Source organism: Monodelphis domestica, chromosome 2 (genome assembly GCF_027887165.1).
Source record: "Monodelphis domestica isolate mMonDom1 chromosome 2, mMonDom1.pri, whole genome shotgun sequence".
In the NCBI taxonomy this organism is placed as follows: Eukaryota; Metazoa; Chordata; class Mammalia; order Didelphimorphia; family Didelphidae; genus Monodelphis; species Monodelphis domestica.
In genome coordinates this window covers 400,597,300-400,611,940 of record NC_077228.1, presented here as the reverse complement: position 1 = coordinate 400,611,940, position 14,641 = coordinate 400,597,300, and the positions used below count along the sequence as shown (strand labels likewise).

General features: G+C 33.1%; 1 protein-coding gene across 5 annotated transcripts in view; it reads left to right on the top strand.

Moving 5' to 3' along the window:
• PTPRK (protein tyrosine phosphatase receptor type K) overlaps positions 1-14,641 on the top strand; it is a 734,435-nt gene that overhangs the window by 272,194 nt on the left and 447,600 nt on the right. The gene's annotated exons all lie outside the window — the stretch shown is intronic.

The window sequence follows — 14,641 nt, the reverse complement described above, 5'->3', positions numbered from 1 at the left end:
AGCTGGATTTGAACTTGAATCTTCCTTATTCCTAGTGAACACAGTGGCATACAGAAAGGTCTTTCAGAACATTTGTGTTCTTAAAAATTTAAGTTATCATAAACCCACAGAATTTGAAGGAACCATATTGGTATCTATATCAAATCTGTGTCAGTGGAGATGGAATGGAGCAATTTGTATAAAATGCCTTTCCTTATTTCCCATAGTATCCCTACACATGTCTTGTTATTTTTCTAAGACTTCTTTTTTAAATGCTTATGGTCTATTAAGTATTCTGCAATTTTAAAATATTAAATATTTGTTGTGATGTTGACCTCATAGTATACAGTAAAGTGAGAATATATCTTTTGTTCTTTTCCACTCTGCAAGATGGTGCAATGCTCCAGTTCACTAGTTCCTAGGTTATATGGTGTTTAGCAAGCAGGGGCGGAAACATTTATGCAAGTTTTATACAGGTCAATAATCTCTTTCAAGAGTTCCATTGTCATGAAGAGAAATAGCTTTTAACAAGCAACCCATAGCTCAATGTCTTTTTGTTATATAGTATAGTCTTTGGAACTGATGTATCTATTTCTTTTAAGTGATAATAATAAGTGACACAAGATTTCTCATTTTACATTTTGCAAATTGATTTAAATGAATGATTGTATACAATTACCTCATCTATTTTAGCTGTGATTTTATTTCCTTGTTGTATGTAGTTAGATGACTTTTGATTTTTCATGCTTATCAATTGTGATCATTTAAACACTTTTTTAATACTTTTATTTTCATTTGCTTTAAGCAACTCTCTGAGTAAGAAACTTTTACCGAAAGAAAGCCTCCAACTATTCTACAAGCTAATAGCTTAGTTGTCTAGGACACTGAAAGTGGAAAGGGAAAGAGAATAAATATTAAATTGCCTACTATTTCCCAAGCATTATTCTAACTGCATTATAAATACCTCTTTTGATCATCACAACAACCCTGTGAAATGATGCTATTGTTGTGCTTTTTTTTAAAGTTGAAGAAAATGGGGCAGCTAGAGATCATAGTGTATGAGGATGGATATGAATTTGGGTCTTTCAGACTCCAGGCTTCATACGCTCTCCTTTGTACCATCTGAATCTTGGAAGTTCATCTAGCTGTGAAAGATTCAAGAACTTACTCTGGGTCACAGTTATTATCTGCTAGATGCTGGATTTGAACTCAGTCTTTCTGATTCTGATTTGTATTTGTCTGTTACCTCATGTTACTTGTTAAAGAAAACAGCAAATTATTTCTTACTCAGATACTTACTTACCCAATACAAGTTCTCTGTATCATTAAACAGTTCTGTAAATATGGGTTCTCTTTGTTAAAAATGTAATTGATTCACCCATTTAGACACCAAGTAGTATAATATTATAGTCTCCACTATAATTTTGGAGAAAGACCTTTGGTGAAATATGCATTCTAGCTACTTTTTAACTTCTTTATTTTCTCTCCAGTTGGATTGATATTACTTGCATATGCTTTTGTCATATGATGTATTATATTTTTCATTCTCTCCCACAAATACCAGAATTTAAAAAAAAATTTAGTTAATTCAGTTTATTTACCTTTCCCTTTGCTCTCCTCCTTTATTCAGGCTTTATTTTCTACTCTATGATCTGTCTGCCCACAACTACATTTGAGTTGCTGCACTCCTCCCTTGGTTAGGTTGCACCCTTAGGAAATAGGGCCTTTTCCTTCCATAATATGGCCCAACTTGATTTTATGTGCTATTTCTTCCAAGGACTTTTGGTATTTTTTACATTTCTCTCCTCAGAGCTCAGCACATTAGCACATTCTAAGAGCTTAATAAATGCCTCTTCCTCTCCTTCCCTTTCCTTCCCCAAAAGTATGAGTATAATACTCTGCATGATAGATGGGTAGTATGGGATTTTAGAAGTTTTATGTATTAAATAGTCTTTTCATTTGGGTTGTGTTGTATTTGATAAATATCTTGGGAAATTTCTTCTCATTCAAAACAACTACCTTAATTATTATTTTTTTTACATAATGCTTTTTAACCTGAAAAACATGTGCCATGACTTGTTCCCACCCTTATTTCCCTTCCCCATATAACTCCCTAGTAACCTACCAAAGGCAGCTTAGTAGCAGAGTAGATAGAGACCTGGGTCTGGAGTTGTGAACATTTCCTTTATGTCTGTGTGTTGGCTTTAGGTATAGGAGAGATTGGGTCTGATTTGAACCCTTAGAGTTTGTCAGTAAAATGCCAGAACAAGAAAGGTCTTCTAAAAATGAAGAATTTAGATAAGGTTCTTTCAGTTGAATCTGATGGATAGTTTGTAAGGGAAGGGGTTGGATATAGGTGCTTTCCTATAGTGTAAACCCTCAGAAAATTTCAAATCTTGCATTGGATACTTACTTTTTCCTAGCTCAATGACACTGGACAAGTTATTTAAACTTTCATTGCCTTAGTTTCCTCAACTCTAAAATGAGAATAACAACAGCATCTACCTTGAATGGTTTTTATATGAATCAAAGGAGATAACATTTCTAAAGTAATGAACACATGCAATATCTTAATGCTTATTTCATTCTACTTCCTCCCAATACATAAACATAAATACATAATATATAAAGTAAAATAAATCAGTAGAAAAACAACTTACTTATACTCAAATGAATGAAACAAATATGTTTTTATACTAACTACTGCTTTTCAAGGGGATCTAAACTATCCTGCATATGTTTGATAAATTAATTTTTCACTTTATACTTTTTTGGTGACTTTAGAAAGAATAAAAATATGATATGATTGGTCCTGGCCTATAGGGCTCAATTACATTTTGGGGGTCACATTAGTGTAAGCCATTTGATTTTTATCTTGGTGATGATCAGACAACTTAAGTTGTAGTTTTTTTCCCCTTTCAAATAGTCTGTAGTCTGGCCTGTGTTGTATGCAAAAAATTAAGTTTGGTTCTAGGATTAAATCCATTACTTCTTTACTGAGCAGTGAGGTTGTTACTAAATGAGCCACAAAGATATAACTCTCAAATCTATTAGTGGAAACCTAATCTGCTGTTTTCCATTAACTGGGTGCACGTCATTAATCACTACAATGATGCATGATAAAAACTACAGGGGTGGCCAGAAATTGGTGTGAAATAATAGTTGAATTTTTTTCCTGAGCAATAAACCATAAACTCTTGCCACCTAATTTGTTTTTCATGTTTTTTTCTTCAGAAAAATAAAAAGATTCTGAAGGGTAAATGCTATTGCACCGTATTCATGAAAGATTTTTTTTGTTTGTTTTTACCCAGCTTTCATGGCTAGTGTTGATATCTTTGACTTTAAAAGGGTTGGTAGAATCCAAAATATTGCTTCAATTGTCTTTAGGTGTAGGAGAGATTGGATGTTATTTGAACCCTTATAGTTTTTCAGCAAAAGGCCAAGACAAGATATCTTCTAAAAATAAGGATTGAGATAACATTCTTTCAGTGGAATCTGATAGACAGTTTTAAAGGAAAGAATTTGAGGATGGGGATGGGGATGGAAATGGGTGTTTTCATATACAGTAAGACTTCACAAATTGTTTTTAGTGAATTATTATGAAGAACAACATAAGTAGCTTTAAGATACAATCATATTTATTTGATATACTTGAGCTAGAAACAATTTTCTCCTTCCTCATTTTTCCGCCTCCTTCCTTTCCTTCTTTCCTTCCTTCATTCCTCCCTTCCTGTCTTTCTTTCCTTCTTTTTTGGAAAACAAATCATCCAATCAAAAGGCAACCAAGTAGAACAAAAACATGAATCAAATCATTACAAGTGTTTTTTTTTTTAGGGTTTTTGACTTTCCATATTTAATTCTACTATTCCTCTACCTCTGTGCCATGCCATCGAAGAAAGAGGTTTTTGTTATAGTTTACCTGGGATCTTTGTTTTTCCATTATAAAAAGTAAATAATACAAATAGTTATTATTTACTTAGTGCTTTAAGATTGCAAGAGATTTTATGTATGTATTATTTCAATTGTGTTATCATCCTTATTTTATAGATGATGAAACTGAGGCAGAGAGACCAAGTGACTTGCCCAGGGCCACAGAGCTAATTAATTTTTGTGATTTAATTGGATCTCAGATTCTAATGACTCCTAAGCTTCGCTACTCTGTATAAACTGGGCCATATTAGATTCAACTTCTTTTCAGTGATCATTTAATTTATGTTATTATAATTATTGTAACTATTTTTCTTCTGGTCCTGATTATTTCTGCATCATTTAAAGTACTTCTCCTTATATATTTTTCTAAATGAATAAGTCTTTATTTATCATTTTTCATGAAAAAGTAATATTCTACTAGATAAGATTTTTCAATAATTCTTCTGTAGGTGTAAGCCCACTTTATATTTAGTTCTTTGCTTCCAAAAGGTGTATTAGTATAAATATGTTCTAACATAATCGATTTTTGTTCTTGTCTTTGACTTCTATAGGTAACTGCTTAAGAACTGGTAAAATGTAGTCATTTTTCTTGCATCACTCCAAATTGAAATTAGGAAATCAAAAATCTATTTAATAGAGAATCATTGTACCTCAGGTTCCCACACAGTCACATTGATTGTTCCCTCTTTTTTTTCATTTTTGCTACTTTGTAGGAAGTATGTTGAAATCTTAAGAATTGTTTTAATTTCCATTTCTCTTATTATTAGTGATTCAGAACAAGTTTTTATTTGGTTATTTATAATTTCAATTTTTTCTAAAACTTTTCATATGCCTTGTTCAGTCATCCATTGGTGAATTTTATCCTGGTCAAGTTGTCCATATAGTGTAGCTAGCCAAAAAGTTCTTTGTTGAGATTATATTATAAATTTGTTCCCCTTTAATAATTTTAATTTTATCTTCTTTGATCTTATTCATGGCATATTTTATTGTTCATTTTATATGTTCAGTTTTTGCTTTAAATATATTTTATTGTCTCCTCTTGTCCTTGTTTCATTGGAAGTACCCTCTTAGAAATATATGTAAAAGGTATTTTATCACATTGTCTGCATCTTTTCATTCATCATCTTTTCATATTCATATCTGTGCCCATTTGTAGATATTGTATGATATGATATTCTAAACCTAATTTCTATGAAACTAAATTCTTCCAGCACTTTGTTGCAATTGAATGCTTACATTCTTGGCAAGGTTATTTTTGGGTTAAGATGACCTTTTACATTAGACTATATATTTTGCATGTTGACATATTTATAGCGTCTTTTACTCTTGATGTGTATTAAAATGTGCCATCTATTTGTTATTTTTCAGATGTTACCAATAAACTTGCAAAAACATGCATGTTATTTTAATCATTGTTTTTTTAAACTTTGTAATACTGTTTTGGAGATTGCTTTTCCCTTGTCATTGCCTCTGGTGCCAATTAATGACCATAATTTGAATTTCTTATAATTTTTTCTCTGAATTTTTCATTGGGTTGACAGATATTGCCTTATAATATGAGACAATTATCATAAATGTGATAAAAATAACCTCATGCTATTTATCACAACTCTCATAAGAAATATCCTACAATTTAAAAAAAAATCAGTGAATAATACTAGCTTAATTTTTAGAGAGAAAAAGAAGTCATACAGCTGTTTCTTCTTTTTTTTCTTTTAAAGCCTTCTCTTCTGTTTTACATTCAATACCAAATATTGGTTCCAAGGTTGAAGAATGGTAAGGGTTAGGCAACTGTAGTTAAATGACTTGCCCAGGTTCACATATCTAGGAACTCTCTGAAGCGAAATTTAAATCCATGACCTCTCATATCCAGACCTGGATCTGTCTCCACTAAGCCATGTTACTACCCCTGTTTCTTTTTTCTATAAATATTTTTATGAATGTTTTCAGTTTTCATAGTGTTACTTTGGCTTAAAAATAACATAGATTAAAATATATTGGCAAGTTAGTACAAACTGTTGACTTAAAGTTGGTTAAAAGTTTGTTACTTCAGATAGGTGAGGAAGAGAAGTAATTAAAAGGAAAATATATGGGATGCTTCCTGTTGGCATTATAATCCACTTGGATTTAGTAAGAGCAACCAGTCTTCCTGAATTTGCACATTTTGATTATTTAGAATACTTTATCATTGTATGATTTATTTGCTCATCTCCATGTATCATGAAAGGAAAAATGAAGTTCTCTACTGTCTTGAGAGTTCCAGGAAAGGACAACCACATAACCTGGGCATTTTAAAGCCATCTAACTTTGCTTTGATATCTCTTGATACAATACTACATAAGATAAATGCATATAAGCTCTATTTAAAATCCATTTTTTCACTGTTCTGTCGACTGCTGCCTTTGATAGTTGATTAGTTTTAGGTTAGTATCTTGGTAGTTAGTATTTTTTGTTTTGTTTTCAGTTTCTAAGTAAATTTTTAATTTTATTTTAAAATACTGGGTTTTCTTTTTCACCAGACTGCATTCAGTAGTGGAACAAAGCCATATATATAAAGAGGGAAAAATACCCAAGCCAGTGATATTTATTGTTATATATTTGTTATTTCTGATGATGATCTGACATTTCTTTTGAGGCCTCCATGAACAAGTAAAAGGCTATAAAATAAATCATCATGAATTTGTATTAGTTTTTTTGCTACAAGAGACTATAATAGAAAGGAAGCTCAAGTAGGGCAGCTGACATACTTGTGTTGGGGATTTTATTTTTACCCTTTCTGATGATGTCATTCCACTGTTCAGTTTTATCCTACTCTTCATGACTTTGTGGTACCATATTGTCTGTGGCCTTTTCTTGGGAAATATACTTGTGTGGTTTGCCATTTCCTTCTCCAGAGGATTCAGGCAAACAGAGGCTGAGTGACTTGACCAGGGGTCACCTAGTCAAATATGAACTCAGCTCTTTCTGACTTCAAGCCCAGCATTCTCTCCACTGAGCCTCCTAGATGCCTTTCTGAAACAGCTATTGAGATATATATAAATAATCTACTATCAGTGAAGCAGGCAGAAACACTGAAGAACAAAATTTAACTGAATGTCCAAGTCTATTCAGGCCTTATTCCTTCAGTGTAGTCTTAAATTTGCCAGCATAAAACTAGCTTCTGTGTGTTATGTTGAGTTTATTAATATAAGTAACCATTACACATCACTATTAAATTCTCTGATGAGAATTAGATTCTTAATATCCTTGAATGATCTTTTAAAAAATCATTTTCTACTGCCTTTTAGAAGCACTAAATCAATTCTCATTTTATAGTTTAAGAATAAAAATAGGAAAGGTCTATAGTCATAATTTTTTCCCATAGATTTACTTCTGAGAAGAAAAGGAAAGGGCAATAGAAAATGAAAACTTTTTTGGAGCTCTTGAAATTAAGAGAGTATTTGTCCAGCTATAAATAGAAACATCTTCATTTCATTGAGTTTGTAACAACAATGGTGCTATTGTTCCTTTAAAAAGATGTAATGTTTGGTTGAGATAAGTTTTACTAGCAAACCTTTGTAATAAACACAGGACACAAATCCAATTTTATTCCGAATGTAAGTAACATTTAGGTTCCCAGAGGAATGAGTTCTTATTCCCTAAATACCCAAACTGGATTTTAAAGCAGAACCAACAAGTATATGCCTATCAACTTTTTTTCTGAATGTTTATATTATGCTCAGGAAGCCTAAAAAAGAAAGAGAAGACCCCTTTTGGGGGAAGATAAACATTTATATGATTAAAGGACTGAACGCTGTGGAGAAAAGATCGGTCTGGGAATGGCAAGATCAGGATCTAGTTCTGACCTTATCATTTACTAACCATATAAACCTAGGAAATGTCTCCTCATCCTCAGGTTCCTTATTTGTAATATGGGCATGTTAATAATTATCTTGCCTACCTTACTGGGATATTGTAATGTTCCCATGACACTATGTATAGAACTTTTATTATCTATAAAAGTGCTGAAATATACATATTTAAGGTATATTGATGAACTATATTCCACATGAGATAGGAACACAACATAATTCTTCAGCATGTATGAGGTTAATACAGGATTCATGGAAATAAAAATTTTTGACCCGCTTTCTCAGAGGCTTTAGAATCTATCTGAGTTAGGCTGACACTGAGATATTTTAAATAATTTAAAATTTTTTTCAGTAAGCTTTTGAATTCTGCTTTTTTATACTAAAGCACTTCATCTATATGTAGATAAGCATTTGGTCATTACCTGCTTATTCATTGAGCTCTTGCAATGTAAATTCAGTTTATACTATTGGATTAAAATTGTTCTTTTCAGTCTAGCTCTTGCCCAATTAATTGCCATTTTTCAGCCCTCATTTTCCCTGTTTATTTCACATAGGAGGAAACTAAAGCCTAGAGAGATTAAATCATTTATTCAGTGTTTCATAGGGAATAAGTAGCTGACTTGGATTTGAACCTAGGGCCTAAGACTCCAAATCCATTACTCTTACTATTTTTTCATAGCTACTCCCCAACAACCTCCTCTGTATACTCCTCTTATCCCTGGCATTATTTGGTAATGGCTTTGAATCTGTTTTTTCATTTTCTTTTTATGTATACATATTGTTTCCCCTCCAAGATAGTGATATTCAATTTTGACTTTGTATCCTTAGTACGTAGTATACATGGTGTAGCCAATAGTAAATTCTTACCAAATATCTGTTGAATGATTGAACTTTAACAGTGGCAAACATTTCATTAGAGGGAGATATACAGGATATGGCACAATAGGAATAAAAATAAAAGAAGGCAAAATAAATGGTATGCTTTAAATTTTTCTCAAAATTTGTCTGTGTAGATGAAGTATGCTCCAAGAACTCTTCTAGCTTTGTTATTCTTTAAAAAATTCATTATAGAGGAATGTTTCATGAATGGACATTTCCATTCCTTCCAGGAATAAACTATTATTCCTGATTTTATTTTTCACCATTTCCTTGAAGCCCTTTCAAGGTTCTTATCTGTCCAGGGACTGAAATGTCCTCTTCACTTCTACAGAATTGATTTAGGGTTTTACAGGTAGTGCATGTTGTATACTTTAATGTTTGGGTCCTATCTCTTTAATCAGATTGTAAATTACTTTGGGATAGGGACTATGCTTTTAATCTGTTTGTGTAGTTCTCTAGCTATAATAGATATTCATTAGACATTCCACCCCTGGATTCCTAAGGGGAAAAAATGACTAGATAGCTTTTTGTCAAGAATCAGATAAAATTATTTTTAACCTTAATTGATACCATGACAGGGCAGGAAAAAGAGGCATTGTTTTATAATATTATTTGTCCTTGTATCTTCAAAAAGGAATATTTTATAATATTGTCACAATCATTAGTAAGTCTTGGAGTAAAACAGTGTAACGTAATTGCAAACACTTTCTCAACAATTTAAATGGTTAGGGGGTGGAATTCATTTTATTTCAGTCAACAGGTATTTCCTGAGAAACAACAACTATATGCTTAACACTGTGATAACTCAATCAGACAGGAACAAAACATGAGACACATGTTTGGGGAGACATGCCATCCACTCAAAATACATTGGAATATGATAAACTATCAAAACAGCAAAATAGGAAGACTTTTAAGTACTCATGTGGAGATGAAGGATAGATGAATGCCTGCTGGGGCAATTGGAAGGAGGTCACATGGGGCATGTGAGACTTCAGTTGAATTTGGCAAAATGGGTAAAATTTGGATAAGATTGAATGAGATGTGTTGAATTAGGATAAACATTCCAGTCAAGGGGCACTGTATGAATAAAGTCTTAGAGGGCTGAATATATATATATATGTGTATATATATATATATATATATATATATATATACACATATATATATATATATATGAATATATAGCTTCTGATGATAGTGAGAATGATTTAGCTAAAATTGAACATAAATTGGGGAGTGGTTGGCAGATTACATTAGATAAAGTCAAACTATAAAGTACAAAGTTTTGACTGTCTGGGTGAGGAATATGGATTTTATTTCATTAACATTTGAAAGCCCTCAAACTTTCTTAAACTGGGATGTATAGGTAGGATTTCACATGATGAAAATGGTGATTTAAAAAAAAAATTGTTAACTAGGTGGCTCCATGGTTTGAAAGCCAAACCTAATGACTGTACATTTTAGGTTCAAATTTGGCCTTAGATCAGGGGTCCCCAAACTTTTTACAAAGGAGGCCAGTTCACTGTCCCTCAGATTGTTGGAGGGCCAGTTTAATAAAAACAACAACAACAAAAAAAACTATGAACAAATCTTTATATCGCTAGACAGCGGATGCTGCAGTGCTGGCTGTGATGGGTCTGTCACACCTTGCACAGGCTCATCACCACCACCATTATACCAGCAGCAGTATACACAGTGCGGAATCCCCTTCCCCAGATTGCTGCTCACCATGCTGAGGTCTTCTGTGGTGCAGCCACATAATCCTGTGTGGGCTGCCTCATTCTCATTCAGTTACTCTCCAAACAAGGCTCCATGCAAAGGATTATGTCACTTGAAGTAGTACTGTATGAGAGCAATGCCACACTTTATGGCACCACCACATACAGAGCTCCTCTCACCAGCTATGAAAGAGGTGCCTCTTCCAGAAGTGTGGTTGGGGCCTGGATAAATGGCCTCAAGGGGCCCACGGGCCATAGTTTGGGGACCTCTGCTTTAGATGATACTTCCTAACTGTTTGACCCGGGGCAAGTCACAACCTCAGTTGCCTAGCCTATACTTTCTGCTTTAGAACCAATACACAGTATTGATTCTAAGATAAGAGATAAGGATTTTTTAAAGTCTATTTTAATTTTGAAATCAACTATAGTTACTGTCTTGACTTTTTTCAAGCCTTCTTGCAAAATGGCAACTCTTTGATAATTTTGGCAAAGTGTGGGCACTAGAAAGAAATCCCATCCCCGCTGGCACCACCAATCTTTAAAAAGGTCTAGTTCCTTCATAGCTACATGGAGATTTTTGCTCTGAAAAAGTAGTGGGTTTGAGGTTGACACATCAGAGTCTTCTTCCTGATTTCTTTTAGAGGCCCCTTCCTCTTTTTTCTTCATAAATGCTTAAATCCTATTCCTTCTGTTATACTCTTTGGGGAATTTTCCCTTATTATGAAGGATGAATTATGTCCAGACGATGCTCTTCTACTCCATCTGTTTGTTAAATCCTTAATCTCCCACACCTGGGTGGCTTCTAATACTCTATTTGCTTTACCTACTGATGGCTCCAAATTCTACAAGCACCCTGCAGAATATGCCAAATAAATTTTCCTGCACCAGAAAGGGGATATTGCCTGCAATCTCCTCAAGAATAAAGTCACTGCTATTCACAAATGGACCAGACAGTTTTAATGCAACCTGTTTAGCAAATTGCATTCACTACCTTTACAGCTAGGAGGGTACTATTGATTGACAATGGGAAGCTGCTGGTTCACATTGAGAGGTCCTTTACACCAATCTGCTAACATCTGAATTGTCAGTGTGTTTCCTTTGCAACAGAGTGTAGGGCCCTCCCATTTTTCTGGCTGCCATTTGCTTCCCAGTTTGTAGCCAGTTAAGTAATCTCCTTGAAATGTAAGATGTGGACATTTAAAATTAGTTTGATTCTTGGACTTTCAGTAAGCAAGTAGTCCTTTAAAAGGAAAAAAAAATTACAAGGACAATAACAATCACCCAGTTATTCAGACCTTCCAGTTTATCATTGCTTTGATTTTAGTCCTGGAAAGAATCATGTCTTAAGCGATTCTACCCTAAGTTGTAATTTAGTTTTGAATTCTGTTATAGTTGAAAGCTTATGGTCTAAGAATGATTCTTTGGCCTTTGATTAATTAAGAAAACAAAATCAAACCAAACTTACCTATAATATACCATTATTACTGTCGCCAAAAAGAGGAATTATAGTTACTATTCTGATATCACCTAAATCACTTTACTGAAGGAATATAACCAAGCAAGAAATGACAGAATTTAAATGGAAAAATTAAAATTATGGGCAAGCCCGCTAGTGCAGTACTGTTGACTGGTTGATAGAGAATAGTGCTTAGTAGAACAAATGGAATATTGGAGGGTAGAAAAAAGAAGAATGAGATATATTTTGGGACTTAGTTAATGTGAGAATTTGTTTCTCTTGGATAAGAATATTTATTGTAATTTATTTCCTATTCATTTGTAACAAATTATATTTATTATTATGTTATATTGTATTGTGTTTTATATATAAATGATAACAAAAATGAGGATTTATAGAAATCAGAATATTATCTTTTGGTTGGAAATTTTATCTATTTCTGAATAAATTCATATCTAGGAGTTGCTGATGAGAGAATGTGGCTGAGTATAAATAGAATATCTAGCACTTGTGAAGAGAAGTTAAAATGACAATTCAACAAAAAAATATTTTTGTAGTAAATTTTTTTTCTGTCTTTTTTTAAAATAGTATTTTATTTGATCATTTCCATGCATTATTCATTAAAGACAAAGATCATTTTCTTTTCCTCCCTCTGTAGTAAATTTTTACTGATAACTTTTGCTTTTAATATCACCTACTTTTCCCAATAAATCTTTCCCCCTTCCTATCCAGAGAGCCATCTTTCAACAAAGAATGAAAAAGAGAAAAGAAAAGCTCAAAAACTAACCCAACACATAGAAAAAGAATGCCACTTATTGCAGTGTTCCACATTCAGAGTCCAATACCTCTCTATAGAAAAGAGAAGGGAGATGTCCCCTTTTACATTTCCTTTGAAATCAAACTTTAGCATGATTTTATACAACCCATTTTGGATTGGTTTTCAACTTGTATTAAAGGTAAGGCATCCTCCTCTAAGCAGAGAGACATTCATAGAGCACAGGTGTAGACATGGTACCACTCCCTCCTTCTGGAATCATCAGTGGAACGAAATTTCCTTTAGAATAAAGCACAAATGTCTTTGACATTTAAAAAAATCAGTCTAGCTCCAACATGCCTTTCTAGACTTTTTACACATTGTTTTCATTGATGCCCTCTGTGGCTCAACCAAATTGCTGGTTGTTACCAGATATGACATTCTGTCTAGCATCTCTTTTGTTTTTCATTTAGCAACCTTTACCTGGAATGCACTCTTTCCTCACTTCTGCCTTTACCACCACTTGCCTGAGGCCCATCCTGATTTTCCCAGTTGCTAATGTCTTCTACCTGCAGATTGCTTCATGAATTTTAGTGTTTATTTCTTTGTGCTCACAAGGCAGATATATAAAATTTAGAGAATGAGGAGAAGAGGAGAGAAGGGAGAGGAGAAGAGGGAGAGAAATACAAGAGAGAGACTGAGAGAGATTCTTTGAAAACAGAAACTTAGGTTTCACTTTTTGTTTCTTTAAAACCCAGCAGTGTGCCTGGTAAATATTTCTATGACTTAATGAATGCTTGTTAAGTGAATGCAAGAAAGAATTGAACTTGACAGATGGAATACAAAAACAGAAATGAAACTACCTCTTATTAGCAAGGACTCTCTCCCAGAAAAGAGCTTACATTCTATTCTATAAAGGGTACCCAGATGAGGAGCATTCAGTTCAGAGATAATACTGTTAGCAGCAGCTTCTTCTAATGGTTATGATGCTACATGAAAAAATTTCATGTATTTAAATTTTAGATGATTCTTCCTTAATTTTTCCCTTTTTATGGAGGATATTTTCTCTTTTTTCATCATAAGTTAATATTTTCCAGATTACATGAGGATACAGTTTTCAATAATTGTTTTCTGATGTTTTGTGATCCATGCTCTTTCCCTCCTTCTCACTTTCCCTCTTTCCCAAGACAGCAGGTAATAGGATCTATATTGAAATGGTTTATTATACAATACATATTTCCATATTCATCTTATTATAAAAGAATACACATAATAAACTAGAGAAAAATTCAAAGAGAATATAAAGTGAAGAATGGTAGAGAATTTATTTGTTCAGGGTCTCTTCCTGATTCCTTTCTTTCAGCTTTCAAACATTTATACATTTACCTATTTTGAAAAATTTCTTTTTCTTGGAATATAGGTGGTACAGGGTTATAGACCTGAAGCATTAAACCTGGAGTTAGGAGGGCCCGAGTCCAAAACCAGCCTTCAATATTTAGACCCATGGCAAGTCATTTAATTATGTTTATTATCTTCCTCATCAGTAAAATGAAGTTAATATTATCACTTTCCTCCAAGGATTACTAAATATAAAACAACGTAATATCTATTAAGTGCTATGCATACCTCATATTGCTGTATATATATCATTATCATATTCACTATCTTCTAATGCTAGTAATGTTGCATATTAAAGATTCATCTGTTTAAATTCAAGACCTTATTCCCTGAAATTCCTCTTCTTTTACGGGGACTTTAGTTTCTCCTATACCAGCTCCTCTCATCTTTTAACCATATGGAGACCTTCCCATCTTTACAAAACAGTTTTACTTCATTAAATTCTCTTGAGCAACTGTTCTATTTCTCAGATTCACTGTCAAATTTACTGAAATAATTAAGTGTATGTATTACTGCTTAATTACTGTTTTGTATTTTCTTAAACCTTGGCTGGGCAAAAAAGAGCAAAGGCTCTTTCAATTATACCTTGAATCATCAGCTCTAGTGATGTTTCCTATGCCTCTTTTACTTTTAAGTAGCCACTGACACTGTTGACCAAAGGATTATAGATTTA